Genomic DNA, 16,355 nt, shown 5'->3' on the forward strand with positions numbered 1-16,355 from the left:
ACACACACACAGGCAGGATCCATACATAGCTTTAAGCAGAGGTATGATAAAGCTCATGGTTCAGGGAGAGTGACCCAGTAGCGACAAGTGAAGAGGCGGGGCCAGGAGCTATGACTCTATCCCTGCAACCACAACTAGGTGAGTACACACTTTCTCACTCTCCAGGAATCTAGCCCAGGTGGTGAGTGCTTGCGCATGCTGTCAGTCTGTCTATTTCTCGAAATTTATTGAAATTGTACTGTTGTAAGATATAGAATTTATTGAACTGGCAAGCTCAATAAAACTATCAGTCTGCAACTCTCATGGGGGAGACTGGAGTATTGAACCTTAGTTCATGTTCTATCAAAGACTGGGCAGGCGATGCAAAATGCCGCCAATAAAAAGTAGGGGCGCCATTGGTACACTAAGAGAAAACACCATAAGTGTCCGGGGCCCAAAACTGTTCAACAGCCTCCCATCAAGCATTAGGGGAATTACCAATAAACCCCTGGCTGCCTTCAAGAGAGAGCTGGACAGATACCTAAAGTCAGTGCCGGATCAGCCGGGCTGTGGCTCGTACGTTGGACTGCGTGCGGCCAGCAGTAACAGCCTAGTTGATCAGGCCCTGATCCATCGGGAGGCCTGGTCATGGACCGGGCCGCGGGGGCGTTGATCCCCGGAATAACCTCCAGGTAACCTCCAGGTAAGGGTACGCTCATTTTTTGTCAACTCTGTGCGAGCCTGTTTTAGGTAGTGGAATATTTGAAAGCTGCTGGAATTGGATTTTGAATACTAGATATTTTTTTCCCAATTTCTTGAACGGTTTTTTGGTTACTTTTCTGTTTCTACTTTAATTTCTTCTGTCTTATGATAATTTGTCTATGCAGGTTTTTCTTTCTTGTGTTGTCACATTTACAGTTTTTTTTTAAAGCTCAGTGACGTCAACTTCTACAAAGGTCAGAGTTAATAGGATTATCAAACCTTATTCCTCGGGTAACATTGTTAATGAGCTGGGCGAATATTTTTTAGTGGGTTTGGGTTTGACAAGGACGTGCCAATTATGGGCCGGTAGGCCTGCTGCAGTGTTCCTTATTTCTTTTGTTCACCTCATTTTAGGCTTTCACAGAGAGAGGGAGTCATATTTGGTATTAACGTCCCTAATCTGCACACACAAATCAATCCATACGAAAGCAAAAGACTTGGAAAGTGATGCAACATACCACCGTGAAAAGTAGGGGCGCCATTAGCACACTAGGAGAAAACACAATAAGCGTCCGGGGCCCAAGACTGTTCAATAGCCTCCCACCAGCCATAAAGGGAATTACCAATATTCCCCTGGCTGTCTTCTAGGAGCTGGACAGATGCTTTAAGTCTGTGCTGGATCAGCCGGGCTGTGGTTCGTACGTTAACCTACGTGCGGCCAGCAGTAACAGCCTCGTTAATCAGGCCCTGATCCACCAGGAGGCCTGGTCATGGACCGGGCCGCGGGGACGTTGATCCCTGGAATACCCTGCCGGTAGACTCCAGGTAGGTGGACGTCGTACAAAACCACTTTCATGTGTTCGTAGTGTTTAGAAAAACTTCCCACTGATGGTTTGATAGTTCCTTGTTCGTTTGGTCTAAGTCAATCCTCTGTACATGACTTTGTATTTATGTGCAGTTAATGAAATCGTTATGAAAACATTCAGTCTTTGAGATCGTTCTCTCTTTCAACATTATCTAATAGCTTGTGAAGATCTAGTGTATTATCATTCCTAGTAAGGTCTGTTATCTGTTGGTTGAATACTAACTTTTGACAATCTAAAAGATTTCTGATATATGCTTGTTGGATTAAAGTACATCTATGTACTATGTTCGGTGATTGTGAAAGAAATGATAAATACTATATGAATATATATTACATTTGTCGATGAATAAGGCATGTGCAACACCTGCGTACCTTCATTTATGAAGACGTTTCGACACTCACTGAGATATTCAATCCAATAGATTATATACTGGTAATGCCGGTGCAATATTAAGGATGAATGGGAGGGTGTTGGCACCTGGGGAAGAAGTTGATATCCTTGGGGTGAAATTTGACTCCAAACTGACCATGAAAAACTACGTTGTAAATCTTGCAAACAAGGCAGCCAGGAAGCTTACAGCACTTCGCCGTATCTCGCATCTGCTTGACAGTAGGGGTTACAAGATTCTGTACGAGGCACAAGTACGCTCACACCTTGAGCATGCTCCACTTTCTTGGTTTGCCTGCCCCCCCCCCTCCCATCTGCGACTGCTTGACAGAGTAAAGAACAGAGCAAGTAGTCCCATCTCTCGCCTTGACCAATCCTGGATAGATCTGTCATTTCAGCAGAGCCTTCAACACAGGAGGGATGTGGGTGGCCTTACTGTTATGTACAAGGCCAATATTGTCAAGGTACGACACTTGGATCCACTTCGAGGACAGCGTGAAGCAAGCTTCTATACCACAAGACGGGCAGAAAGCAGCAACTTTACTCTGGCTGTACCCTTCTCCAGAACATCACTTCATCTGAGATCATTTATCCCCATTATCCCCATTATGATGTCAACGACAAAGTCAGTTGATCAGATGAAAATGCTGGCCCACAGATGGCTCCAACTTCATCCTGTTCCCTACTTGTATGTTTCCTAACAATAAAAATGCTTTCAAATAAGCTGATGTAGGTAACAGCTGTTAGCTTGTCAATAAAGTTAGGAATCCTTAACCTATAAATAGCTTGTCAATAAAGCTAGGGATCCTTAACCTAACCTTGTCAAACCCTGTAAGTAAGTAAGTAAGTAAGTTTATTCACGTATACACAAATACAGTTACATAGAATTATCATACATAGCAGCATATGTGTAGAGAACCTAGGATAACCCAAAAATGTCAGACAGAGTGACTTATTTCCATTGGGGTCCTTTTACCTTATTATTATAATATAAAGGTTATATTTTCTTATTATTCTATAATGAAGATAACATCTTATTATCATACTAAAAAGACTATCTACTACACGAGGGTCATTAAGACTATCTACAATACGAGGGTCATTACTAGGAATAAGGTAAAATTTACACGTATGTTAGATAAAAAATAGAAAATCATTCCCCTCCCTTTCTGTAGCTACATTCATCAGACACCTTTTGGCACTCTTCTTGAACTGGTTCATGCTATGACTGGCTTTGACATGTGCGGGTAGTCTGTTCCATTCCTTTATTGCTGTACAATAAAAGGTGTTTGAAGCCTGGCCAATGACTGTGGGTACTACAAAGTTGTGCTCTCTCCCCCTAGTACTATGATTGCTTTGGTTCCCAACCTTGACAAAATTGACAGCAAGATATTCTGGACACTGTTTGTGAGCAATTTTATAAACATGATTTAGCTTCAGTTGTTTTATTCTGTCTTCAACATTCAGCATATCCAACTGCTGTAATTCATCCTGGCCTACATGTTCTCTTGGTCCCAGCCCCAGGATGAATCTTACGATTTTGTTCTGGGTGATTTGCAGTCTATCTTTCAGTTTTTTTGTCAAGGCAGAGTACCATGAAGAGCAAGCGTAATCCATATGGCATTGTATAAGGGCTAGACATAGGGTCCTGCGAGCCTCAGTAGGTAGACACTGTGCTTGTCTATACAGGAACTTCAGTCTGGCATTCGCTTTCTTTACTACACTGTTCCCTATCAATTCTCCTGACATGCATGGGTCAAAGGGGATTCCCAAATATTTTACTGATGAAACCAAAGTGATGGGCTCCCCATTACATTGAACATTAAAGTTATTTACCCTTCTCAGTTTATGTTTCGTGCCAAAGAGAATGACTTCAGTTTTCCCTAGGTGTAATGATAGTTTGTTGTCTACTAACCATTTGCTGCAGGACTCCAGTTCCAGTGTTAAAACATTAGTAATATCTTGTGGGTCTTTACCTGACACTACCAGAGCACTGTCATCTGCATACAGTAGGAGTTTGCACTTGACACTGATAGGCATATCATTGACATAACATAAGAATAATAAGGGACCCAGAATATTACCTTGGGGAACTCCACATGTTATCGGCAGGGGTTCTGATTCTGTTTTGTTGATTTTGACTATTTGTCTCCTGTTGCTAAGGTAGGACTTAAACCAGTCTACAGAACCTATACCGATAGCTTGAAGTTTATTACATAATATATTGTGGTTGACAGTATCGAAGGCCTTTTGCAGGTCTAAGATTACCATACCTATGAGGTTCCCCTTTGACATTTCAGTTCTCAGGTAATCCATCAGATTAACAAGGGAGGTGTCGGTTGAGTAGGATCTTCTAAAGCCCGATTGATAGCTATGGAGAATGTTGTTGTCATTAAGGTACTTAACTACTTGAGAATACACCGCCCTCTCTAGAATTTTAGATATTATACTGAGTATACTAACAGGCCTATAGTTGCTCACATCAGACCTACTATTTTTCTTGAAGATAGGAGTAACTCTGGCCTCCTTGAACCCCTCCGGTACGGTATTAGTGGTGATTGATAGATTTATTATGTGAGCAATAGGGATTGACAGTTCAGAAGCATCATCTTTTAGGAACTTAGACGGGATGTTATCAGGGCCTGTGCTCTTAGTTGGGTTTAACCTGCTTAGTTCTTTTTGAATGAAGTCATGAGATACACTTACTAGTTGACAAATGTTTGGGGTTACCCCTTTATTGGTATAGTATGTTTGAAACTTATCAGAGTCTGTGTTAAAGGTATTTGATGCAGCTGGTAGTTTACTTACTAGTGTTGATGCAACAGATGTGTAGTAGGAAAAAAAAATAGTGGAGGTGGAGTTATCACCAGTCAAAACTAAGGGACCGAACACCTCAAAAGATTTCATTGTCATTTTCATATTCATGAGTATGAGGATAAGATCAAGAATACTGTAAGAGTCCTAAGTATTTAACAGGATTTAGTTTCACACTCACAAGACAGGCGGTAATATCTCTCAGGGTTGTTGCTGCTCTGACGAAAAAAAAAATTGTGCACATTTTGTAAAATAAAAAAAAAATATAACTGCTAAAGCTACGAAAAAAACTGCATGAATTTAGTAAATTCATCGATAACTGGGGAATAAAATTAATTGTAGATAAATGCCATCTAATGGAAGCAGCTGAAAGGGAAAAGAGTCAAGTGATTTTAAGTAAGTTTTCAACAGTTTCTCGTATATCTTTATCGACTACACTAAGAATATCTTTTATCTACCACATAAGGACGATAAAATACTGACTTTGTATAACATGTTAGACCAGAGTGCTGCTATGGTATGATCTCTGCCCCTTAAACATTTAAAATGAAAAGTATTAACAAAAACATACGATAAAATAGATTCCTAAATTAAAAATATAATTGTTAATAAAGACTAAGGAGGTAGGAAGCCAAGAAAAAGGAAAAAAAAAAACCTGACCCTCTGATTTAAATAACGATACGAGAAAGTAAACAATGAGGTGTTCATAACTTTTACAATGGAGGAAAATTACATTATTTTAAACTCTCTGTGCTGCTGCTTAGGGAAGAGCAAAAAACTTAAGACTAATGATTCAGTGAAATGGGATGAGAGTGCATGTGTGTACCTAAGGCAATACAAATTTAAAAAATGGATAGTAATCAAAGGCTATGCGCTATTCCTCTAATTACAAATAGAAAAAATAGACGATTACACACCCATATGCAGGAGCGTAGGCACGCTCCTGCATATACACACGCACGCACTTCACCCTCATGACATATAAAGGCTTCCTCGACAATGTAAACAAGGCCATATACCTGCAAGTGTTACCACTTCTAATAAATTTCCCTCTCCATAAAGAGTCTTGCCATAACTCATGTGCCACGAGGGCGTTTATAATAATGTTTAATAGACGTCTGAAAAAGTTATGGGCTAATTAAGAGAGCTAACTGGGTAATACTGATAGAACGATTACTGGAGTTTATCGCTATCGTGAGGGCCGAGGAGTGTTGAGCTACGCATTAAGGAGGATCGAATACTGTGTTACTACGTCTCACTATCAGGGCACTTCATCACAGACCTATTTCTTCTCCCCCCGGTCTACAAGATCATACCAAGCCGAGACGGCTGTGCAATCAGGCACACACCTCACATTCCCACACATCAGTAAGTCCTTGGCAGCTCAAGTTATTGTAGAGCCACCCACTTATTTGTCTCAATAGCGAGGGTTATAAATTTGCTCTCTTCTTAAAATCAACAGGCAGAGCTTATGAACAATAATAATAACTATTATCCCACAGATGTACTAGTTGGCGTTTCGCTGTTTGTAAAAAAGGGCATCTAAATGGGCATAAATACCTCCGTACAGGGTAGAAGGATCACGTCAGGCCAAGGAATACCATATTAGTAAACTACATATGTAACCGCAGCTATAAACATTGAGTACTACACGGACCTCTCATGATATATTACTACCCCCTCCCACTCCTCATTCCTCCATAAACAAATGGTTCCAGTACTTCGTAAGTCATGTAACTCGAGTGCCTTCATCCATCCATCCTTCCCCTCCTGACTTCTTACCATGACGGAATGTAATAAAAAAGTATAGTACATGAATATCGATGGGATATTTAACGAACAAAAACTCCGAGACACTTCGCAGCTAAAGAGAAAAAGTAATAAAAGCCATAACAGACGACATCGTCCCAAGAAATTATAATGAAAGAAGGCATGATCTTCTAATGGCAAAGATTTTCCTGATTACATATATTAAACGTAAGAAAGGAGGAACACTGCAGCAGACCTGTTGGCCCATGCTAGGCATGTCCTTCGCAAATCCATCCATCATTGGAGGCCAAAGAATTTGTTGGTCATGTGAAACCCACCGCCAAGCAATACAGATAATGACTGGAGGCCCCAGTAGCAGAGCCAAACCACAGTAATATGCAACTCATCACTAATAGTAAATTAGAGAGATTAATATGCAATCCGCTGCTAAAAAATGCAAGACCGAAGCTGAAGTCATACATAATAAGCCTCCAGGCAAGACCCAGGTTGTAGTCATATACAATAAACCTCCAGCCAAGGCCCATGTTAGTCATATATAATAAACCTCCAGGCAAGACCTCCAATATACCTCCAACATGTTATGTAGTCTTTTTACATGAAATATTTTGTGATGTGTAGTCTCTTGTTTGGATTTAATTTCATAGTCTCTTGTTTCTTGATTATTGTCATGTGTTTTTGTTGTATGTTGTTTTATATGAAGTCTCTTGATTCATATTATTTTGACTGTGTTCTTTATTGTTTTATTCACTTTTATTTAATTTTGTCGCAATTTAATCATTAATGACCAGATCAGAGCCACTGTAATAATGAGAAATAAATCGCATTGAGTTTATTGGGTTATCGTAGGTTAAATCCTCACACAGTGCATTTTATGTGCCATCAAGATTACAAAAAATATTTTTATGCTATGTAAACAAAACCTAAATTAAAACTTAAAAGATTGAATTAAAATATGCAGCCACTATGGTGCAGAAATGAAGCAGTGTGAGCTAAACACTCAAATAATAAATACATTTTCTTTCGTTAAAGATGAGAGTATTTTCTTTGTCATCCTTGTTTGATGGACTTTCCCATGTTGGTTGGTAAATTGGGCTTTAAGCCCATCGATATCCAAGGGTCATTAAGGCTGCACATCGCATATAATTATCTATATATATATATATATATATATATATATATATATATATATATCTATATATATATATATATATATATATATATATGCGCATGCAATAAGATCACAGTAAACAGGTGATTTCAGAATATGCAAAACAACCACTGTGAAAGAATAGAGAAGTTCCAAGCGTTTTCGTGACTACTCACATTATCAAGGAACAATGAAAGTAAAGCATCAAAGGAAGGTATATAAAGGGATAGCCCACACCTCACTATCAGATCCCACAACAACGAAACACCTGACGCGAGACAGCAGGCCCGCCGGCCGAACTAGACAGGTCCTTCATACAACCCACCAACAAACTATTCTACCCAAGAAATAAGAAATTTAAAAAATTATTATTTGTCCAATGTATTATTAAATTCTTCCCAAATTCTATTAATAATAAATGGATCTAATTTATATAAACCAAAGGAAATATTCATATTATTGTCAGATTTTAAGCATCCAATTGATTTTCAAAATGTTGAGAAAGTAGTGTCAAACAAGTCCATGGTCGACAGGAATATTGAATCTTGTTTCATAAAAAGCAGTTTTGACAATAATATGAATATTTCCTTTGGTTTATAAAAATTAGATCCATTTATAATTAATAGAATTTGGGAAGAATTTAATAATACGTTGGACAAATAATAATTTTTTAAATTCCTTATTTCTTGGGTAGAATAGTTGGTGGGTTGTATGAAGGACCTGTCTAGTTCGGCCGGCGGGCCTGCTGTCTCGCGTCAGGTGTTTCTTTGATGTGGGATCTGATAGTGAGGTGTGGGCTACCCCTTTATATACCTTCCTTTGATGCTTTACTTTCATTGTTCCTTGATAATGTGAGTAGTCACGAAAGCACTTGGAACTTCTCTATTCTTTCACAGTGGTTGTTTTGCATATATATATATATATATATATATATATATATATATATATATATATATATAATTATATGCGATGTACAGCCTAAAATGACCCTTGGATATCGATGGGCTTAAAGCCCATCAAAAACAGGCGAGTAAGCCTCTTATGATATATATCCCTTTACGGACTCCGGTGGAAATAAGTAGCTTCTTCTGACTGTTTTGGGTTATCTTAGGTAATTTATGCATGTTAGTATACATGATCATTTTAATCACCTAAATTTGTGTAAGTTTACTTACGAAGTTACCTTCGCGAGCATGAGTACTCATCAAGACAAACGCAAAAACAGCTTTATATCTATAATGTAAGGTACAGAATACAACTGAAATTCTAATAATTTCGGACAGTCTTAAAATTAACTTCAAACCAATATTAATTACGTAATATGGATAGTTGACTAGAATGCTATGATTTGCAATAGTGACTTTATATATACTGTATAAGATTTTTAACCCTGGAGGGTCAACCACCCAGGATAACCCAAGAAAGTCAGTGCGTCATCGAGTACCGTGTTTTAGCACATGGGGTTCCCCAAGGTAGTATTCTGGGTACTTTACTATTTTTATGTTACGTGAATGACATGACTATCAGTATCAAGTATATGTAGACGACAGTGCTCTGCTAATCTCAGGTAAAGACCCACAGGATATAGATGATGTACTGTCACTAGAACTAGAGTCCTGCGGTAAATGGTTAGTAGACAACAAACTATCGCTACACCTCGGGAAAACGGAAACCATACTCTGACACGAAAAGTAAACTGAAAAGGGTAAATACTTTTAATGTTCAGTGTAATGGGGAACCCATCACTTCAATATCTTCAGCGAAATATCCGGGAATTCCCCTTGATCTAAGCAGGTCACAAGAACTGATAGTCAACAATGTATTAAAAAAATCGAATGTCAGGCTAAAGTTCCTTTATAGACAGGCACAATGTTTACCTATTGAGGCTCGCAGGACCCTATGTCTAGCTCTTATACAATGTCATGTAGATTATTCTTGTTCTTCATGATACTCTGCTTTAATAAAAAAATAAAAAGCTACAAATCACCCAGAACAAAATGGTGAAATTCATCCTGGACCTAAAGTCCAAGAGAGCATGTAGGCCAGGATGAATTACAATTGGATATGCTGAATGTTGAACACAGAGTAAAGTAACTCAAGTTAAATCACGTTTATAAAACTGCTCACAAACAGTGTTCAGATTATCTTGCTACAAAGTTTGTCAAGGTTAGGAACCCACACCAGCATGGTACTGGAGAAAGTGAACACAAATTTGTAGTACAGTACGTAGTCAGGCCTCAAACACGTTTTATTATACAGCAATAAAGGAGTGGAACTGATTACCTGAACATGTCAAAGCCCGTGCTAGCATGAGCTCATTCAGGAAGAGAGCTAAAAGGTACCTAATGAATGAAGTTATAGAAAGAGAGGATAATGATTTCTTGTATATTTAACATTCCTGTACTTACTATTCTAAGCTGATCCTCTCTATTTAATGTTCATGTAAATAACTCGGTTCACTTTATTCAGAATGGAAATAATTCACTGACTATTTTGGGGTTATCCTGGTGGGTAATTTACATACATGTTACTGTGTGTGATAATTGTACTTATGTGTACCCATACCCAAATATACTAACTTAAATAGGACAAGATTATCTGAATAATCATCATGTACAAGTGCCCTATGACCAAAGTTGCAGAACTCATTCGCAGCTACCTGTAACTGGTCCGAGTACTGTCAAAAGCCTTAACTACTTGGCTTCAAACGTCCACAGAGGTTGCTTCTTTCTTAGACGACGGTGAGAGTAAGACTGAAGTGTGTAGGTGCATACTTGCCAGTTTTTTAAGTAAAATAAAGTGAAACTTTTATTCATTATCTTACGTTATATTTGAATCTACGTCTTATGAATAGTTTCATTTTTAATAGGAGGTGCATCTGCGTCCTTATGCGTGTTGGAATATAGCCAAAATCATACGCTCAGAGACAATTCATACAATGTTCAAGAAATGTCTATTTTATCCACAGTAGCATATTACTAACCCTTTCAGAAAAATACTCATTGTACCTCTTTCTAAATAACACCTAACATCTCTTCTAAGTGCAAACAACCCACATTAACGACAGCAACAGAAGAAAAATCTTCATAAAGAACAGGATACCAATTAAAATAATTGCAAGTATCCCAATAAATGTTTATTCCAATTCTTAAAATACTTACCTAATTATGTAGCAGTCATATGTTGTTAAAGATGCCTGATGCCTCATTAAAAAAAAACACGTGCTTTAGGCATTCAACTTTCATTTTCAACTAGTAGTGAAGCTACTAACACTGGAGTGAACGCTGAATAGCCTTGCTTCCTGCATATGGTGTGCACGCCACTGATCGAACTAGGTATTCCACTGTCTTATCACAACTATTCTTGAAATGTAACGATGGTATTTAGAAGTGAAAGGTATTGGGATATACTTCCATGTGTCATCAGTTGGCAGTATTCTCAAGCAATTTGTCGATTCACCTGATGTTAGATTTGCTGATCATGTTTAAGCCATCTGCTCGAGTGTACTCTGTAACCTCTCAGCTTTGGTTGCTACTTGGCAAAACATCACAAACGCTGGGAATAGGTTTGATAGAAAACAAGTTGCTCAATCGACTGAGGTTAAGTTAGGTAACGTCCGTCAGGAAACAGGACAAGTGTTTCCTGACGCGGGTCTTAGATGATAACTGGCAGCTGGAGCTTTTGGAATCTATAGAGAATCGTCTCATTGGCGATTCCTGATGAAGGCGAAGCGCCAAATATACATGCCCTGTCGAACCCTTTATAACCCATTAGACATCTGTTGGGCCCCCAGAGCTGGCCACTTGGGAATGAATTATTTAAGTGACCAACTAAGTCAACGAGGCAGAGGACTGATAGAGAGGAAGGTAGATACAAATAACCCGCACATAGAAGAGTGAAACTTATGACAACGTTTCGATCAGATTTGGCCTTCTCTTCAGGATTTGTCATTTCATTATCAAGGACCCCAGCTAGGTCTGGGTACCAACTGAATTCAATGTTTTCATGCCCGGGTGAAAAGATGAATGTTGTAAAAATGAACGTACTTTACTGGCAGCGAGCAAACTGTCCCACGAGGAGCTGTAAACTTTCATGCACCTGCAAGGTAAACAATTATGTTTGTTACAACAGTCCTAGCCCAGGGTATACCTTTCAGCCTATCCTCCTTCAGGTATCCCCAGTCACGTACTTCAGCCTCTACCCGTAAGAAGCCCCAGGTATACTCTTCAGCCTGCATCTTCAGCAGGTATACCCTAGTCCCGTATCATCCCAGGTGTACCCTTCAGCCCACACTTTCCCTAGGTACCTTCCAAGTATACCCTTCAGCCTATACCATCCTTAAGAATACCCTTCACAAACCCCTCCAAGTAATAAATACCCTTCAGCCCGCATTTTCTCAAGGTAATTTCTTCACCTCGTGCTTCTGTATTACCATGGAATACCCTTCAACCAGCGGCATTTACAAGTATCCCCAGGTATAACTGTCACTACCTCCTGGTATGCCCTTCAGCCATCACATGTAAAGATCCTATTCTGCCCTTCAACGTGCGCATTCAAGAAGCATCCAGGTATGACTATCAGCCTGATTTTTCATAAAGCATGCCCAGGCATACCATTTCGACTGTAACTTTAAGAAGTATCTCCGGCCAGATCCTTCAGTCTGAACCTTTAGAAAGTATCCCAGAGTATACCTTTCGATACAAATTTCAGGAATTATACCCAGATATTCATTTGAACAGCACCTTCAGGAATCATCCCCAGATATACCTTTAGGAAGTATACCTGGAGGGTGTTCCGGAGGTAAACGTTCCCACAGCCCGGTCCATGATCAGGCCGCGCGGAGGACCAGGGCCTCATCAACCAGGCTGTTACTGCCGGCCGCATGCAAACCGACGTACGAATCACAGTCCGGCTGGTCGGGTACTAACCTTAGGTGCCTGTTCATAATAATAATAATAATAATAATAATAATAATAAATAATAATAATAATAATAATAATAATAATAATAATAAAGGGGGGAGCGCTAAGCCCGTAGGATTATACAACGTATGTGTTGGGGGGGAGGTATTCAGACTCAATTCAGGGAACTGGAGCACAGATCAAATTCCCTAGATCAAGAGCCCCTCACTAGCGTCAAGGAACCTCCCTTGAGGGGAGGTGCCTGTTCAGCTCCCTCTTGAAAACAACTAAGAGTTTATTGGTAATCCCTCTTTATATATGCTGGGAGGCAGTTGAACAGTCTGGGACCCCCCCCCCCCACCTTACACTTACGGTGTTGTCTCTTGGTATACTCATGGCACCACTGCTATTCACTGTGGGAAAGTTGCACAGTCTGCCGAGTCTGAGTTCCAAGAAGTACAAATCAAGGGACTTCAACCATTCCCAGTAAATGAGGTGCTTTATTGTATTTATAAGTGCAGTGAAAGTTCTCTGTATATTGTCCAAGTCTGCAATTTCGCCGCTTTGAAGGGGGCCGTTACTGTACAACAATATTAAAGCCTTGAGAGAGCAAGCGACTTGAAAAGAATCATCTTAGGCTTGGCATCCCTAATTTTGAAGGTTCTCATCCAATCCATCATTTTCCTAGCAGATGTGATAAGAGACATTGTTGTGATCTTTGAAAGTGAGATTCTCTGACATTATCACTCCCAGGTCCTTCACATTAGATTTTCGCTGTATTATGTGGTTGGAATTTGTTTTATACTCCGATCCAGTTTTAATTTACTCGAGTTTTCCAAAATGAAGTAATTGAAATTTGTCTTCATTGAAGTCCACAGTGTTTCCCCTGCTATACTCTTAAGCTTGAATCTACAGGAAGCATCGGTTCATATACCCTTCAGCCTATACATTAAGGAAGTACCTCAAAATATACCCTTCACCTTCAGGAAGTATCCTCAGATATACCCTTCAACTTGTAACTTCAAGAAGCATCCCCAGGTATACCCTTCAGACTATACCTTTAGAAATTATCCCCAGGTATAGCCTTCAGACTATACCTTTAGAAAGTATACTCAGGTATACCCTTCAGACTATACCTTTAGAAAGTATCCCCATGTATACCCTTCAGACTGTACCTTTAGAAAGTATCCCCAGGTATACCCTTCAGACTATACCTTTAGAAAGTATCCCCAGGTATACCCTTCAGACTGTACCTTTAGAAAGTATCCCCAGGTATACCCTTCAGACTGTACCTTTAGAAAGTATACTCAGGTATACCTTTCAGACTGTACCTTCAGAAAGTACCCTCAGGTATACCCTTCAGATTGTGCCCTATGTAAGTATTCCCACTTATACCTTTCAGACTGTATCTTCAGAAAGTATCCCAGGTATACGCTTCAGTCTGCACCTTCAGGAAGTATCCCCAGGTATATCCTTCAGCCTACACCTTCAGGAAGTATCCCCAGGTATACCCTTCAGCCTGTACCTTCAGGAAGTATCCCCCCTTAAGCCTGCACTTTCAGGAAGTATCCCCAGGTATACCCTTCAGCCTGTACCTTCAGGAAGTATCTCCAGGTATACCCTTCAGCCTGTACCTTCAGGAAGCATCCCCCCTTAAGCCTGCACTTTCAGGAAGTATCCCCAGGTATACCCTTCAGCCTGTACCTTCAGGAAGTATCCCCAGGTATACCCTTCAGCCTGTACCTTCAGGAAGTATCCCCAGGTATACCCTTCAGCCTGCACCTTCAGGAAGTATCCCCAGGAATACCCAGCCTGTACCTTCAGGAAGTATCCTCAGGTATACCCTTCAGCCTGTACCTTCAGGAAGTATCCCCAGGTATACCCTTCAGCCTGTACCTTCAGGAAGTATCCCTAGGTATATCCTTCAGCCTGCACCTTCAGGAAGTATCCCCAGGTATATCCTTCAGCCTGCACCTTCAGAAAGTATCCCCAGGTATACCCTTCAGACTGTACCTTCAGAAAGTATCCCCATTTATCATCAACATATAATTTAGAAACTGATATATTAAAAAATGATTTCGTTAGGCCATGTTGTTAATTCTCACGGCACCGTGAGAATTACTGATTCAATCTCAGTGCTGTGAGAACTGTTAAATTATCTTCATTTTACAAGGGAAATATTTATTACCTTGAAAACTGACTCAGGATGGACAATTTTCCTTAGCAAGGACGTTTTTCTTCTCAGCAACGACGGTTGTTCTCATGGATAATTATAATCAGCACAAACAATTTTTCTCAGTACGGACTCTACCTCGAACATTTTTCATCAGCATGAACACTTCTATAACATCGCACAAGTAGCCAAAAGTGACAAAGTTATATATACACTGACGTGTGTATCATGTGTTTATACACTATTCGGTTATATACAACAAGTTATTTATAATGTTTACACTGTTCAGTAAGTGAACTCTCCTTGCTTGTCTGTTTACTGAGATTTAAAGTCTATCGACCAAACTAGGAGTCATTACAGGGTATGCTAATGCCTTAAAATACACAATGTGTATACATAGATACACTCACCACTCCGGGTGTATATACACGATGTTGACCACAATGTGGTTTGGAACTAATACACACGCCTCTCGATATATATACACCGAGAAATATATATTTCTTGGTATAACCTCGTTACTGCGCAGTAATGAGCCGTGATGACCACTCACTTAACACTGAGGTTCAGGTGGTTCATGAACTATGTGATTCGAGAATTCCTTCAGCTGGTTTCATTGGTTTGAATACAAGCTGCCTAAATGTGCGAGTGAAAAGCTTTAACGTTGTGTGTGTGTGTGTGTGTGTGTGTGTGTGTGTGTGTGTGAAAGGCTTGATTTCAATAAAATTTTACGTATGTGTGTGTGCGAGAAAGATTCAAACACGTTTTAAAAAATAGAAAACATTAATGACTGATCGAGAACACAAAAAGTGAACTGAGAACATAGGTTAATATACTGGCTAAGTTTAATTATCTCTACAGGTTGTCATTATTCAGTTCATGCACTAGATTTTTAATGCTGGATAACAGGTGCATTATTATTATTATTATTTCAAAACATTTTATACAAAATGACTGTGGACATAAAATCTAATATATATATATATATATATATATATATATATATATATATATATATATATATATATATATATATATATATATATATATATATATTTATATATTTATATATATATTTAATTATCTTAAGAGTATCGTGATAATTATTGAATTACTCTCACGGTACAATGGAAATATTTATTATTACCTTGACACTTTGCCTAATCACGGACATATTTTCTCAGCAATGACAATTTTTGACCAGCCACGAGTTTCTTCTTCAGTCCAAATGCAGTCAGTTAAGATAGGAACAAATGCAGAGGGTAATGACAGGTTACCTGGAGGTTATTCCGGGGATCAACGCCCCCGCGGCCCGGTCCATGACCAGGCCTCCCGATGGATCAGGGCCTGATCAACTAGGCTGTTACTGCTGGCCGCACGCGGTCCAACGTACGAGCCACAGCCCGGCTGATCCGGCACTGACTTTAGGTATCTGTCCAGCTCTCTCTTGAAGGCAGCCAGGGGTTTATTGGCAATTCCCCTAATGCTTGATGGGAGGCTGTTGAACAGTCTTGGGCCCCGGACACTTATGGTGTTTTCCCTTTGTGTACCAATGGCGCCCCTACTTTTTATTGGGGGCATTTTGCATCGCCTGCCCAGTCTTTTACTTTCGTAGG

At 39.5% G+C, this 16,355-nt stretch overlaps 1 protein-coding gene across 1 annotated transcript in view; it reads right to left on the reverse strand.

Annotated features, from left to right (window-relative positions):
• LOC128692330 (E3 ubiquitin-protein ligase Siah1) overlaps window positions 1-15,280 on the reverse strand; it is a 538,875-nt gene extending 523,595 nt beyond the window's left edge. The window contains exon 1 of the mRNA XM_070096364.1: window positions 14,755-15,280. The gene's annotated coding sequence lies outside the window, so the exon portion shown is untranslated. The remainder of the gene's footprint in view (window positions 1-14,754) is intronic.
• Between the last annotated feature and the right edge of the window lie 1,075 nt (window positions 15,281-16,355).

This window comes from Cherax quadricarinatus, chromosome 53, assembly GCF_038502225.1.
Source record: "Cherax quadricarinatus isolate ZL_2023a chromosome 53, ASM3850222v1, whole genome shotgun sequence".
In the NCBI taxonomy this organism is placed as follows: domain Eukaryota; kingdom Metazoa; phylum Arthropoda; class Malacostraca; order Decapoda; family Parastacidae; genus Cherax; species Cherax quadricarinatus.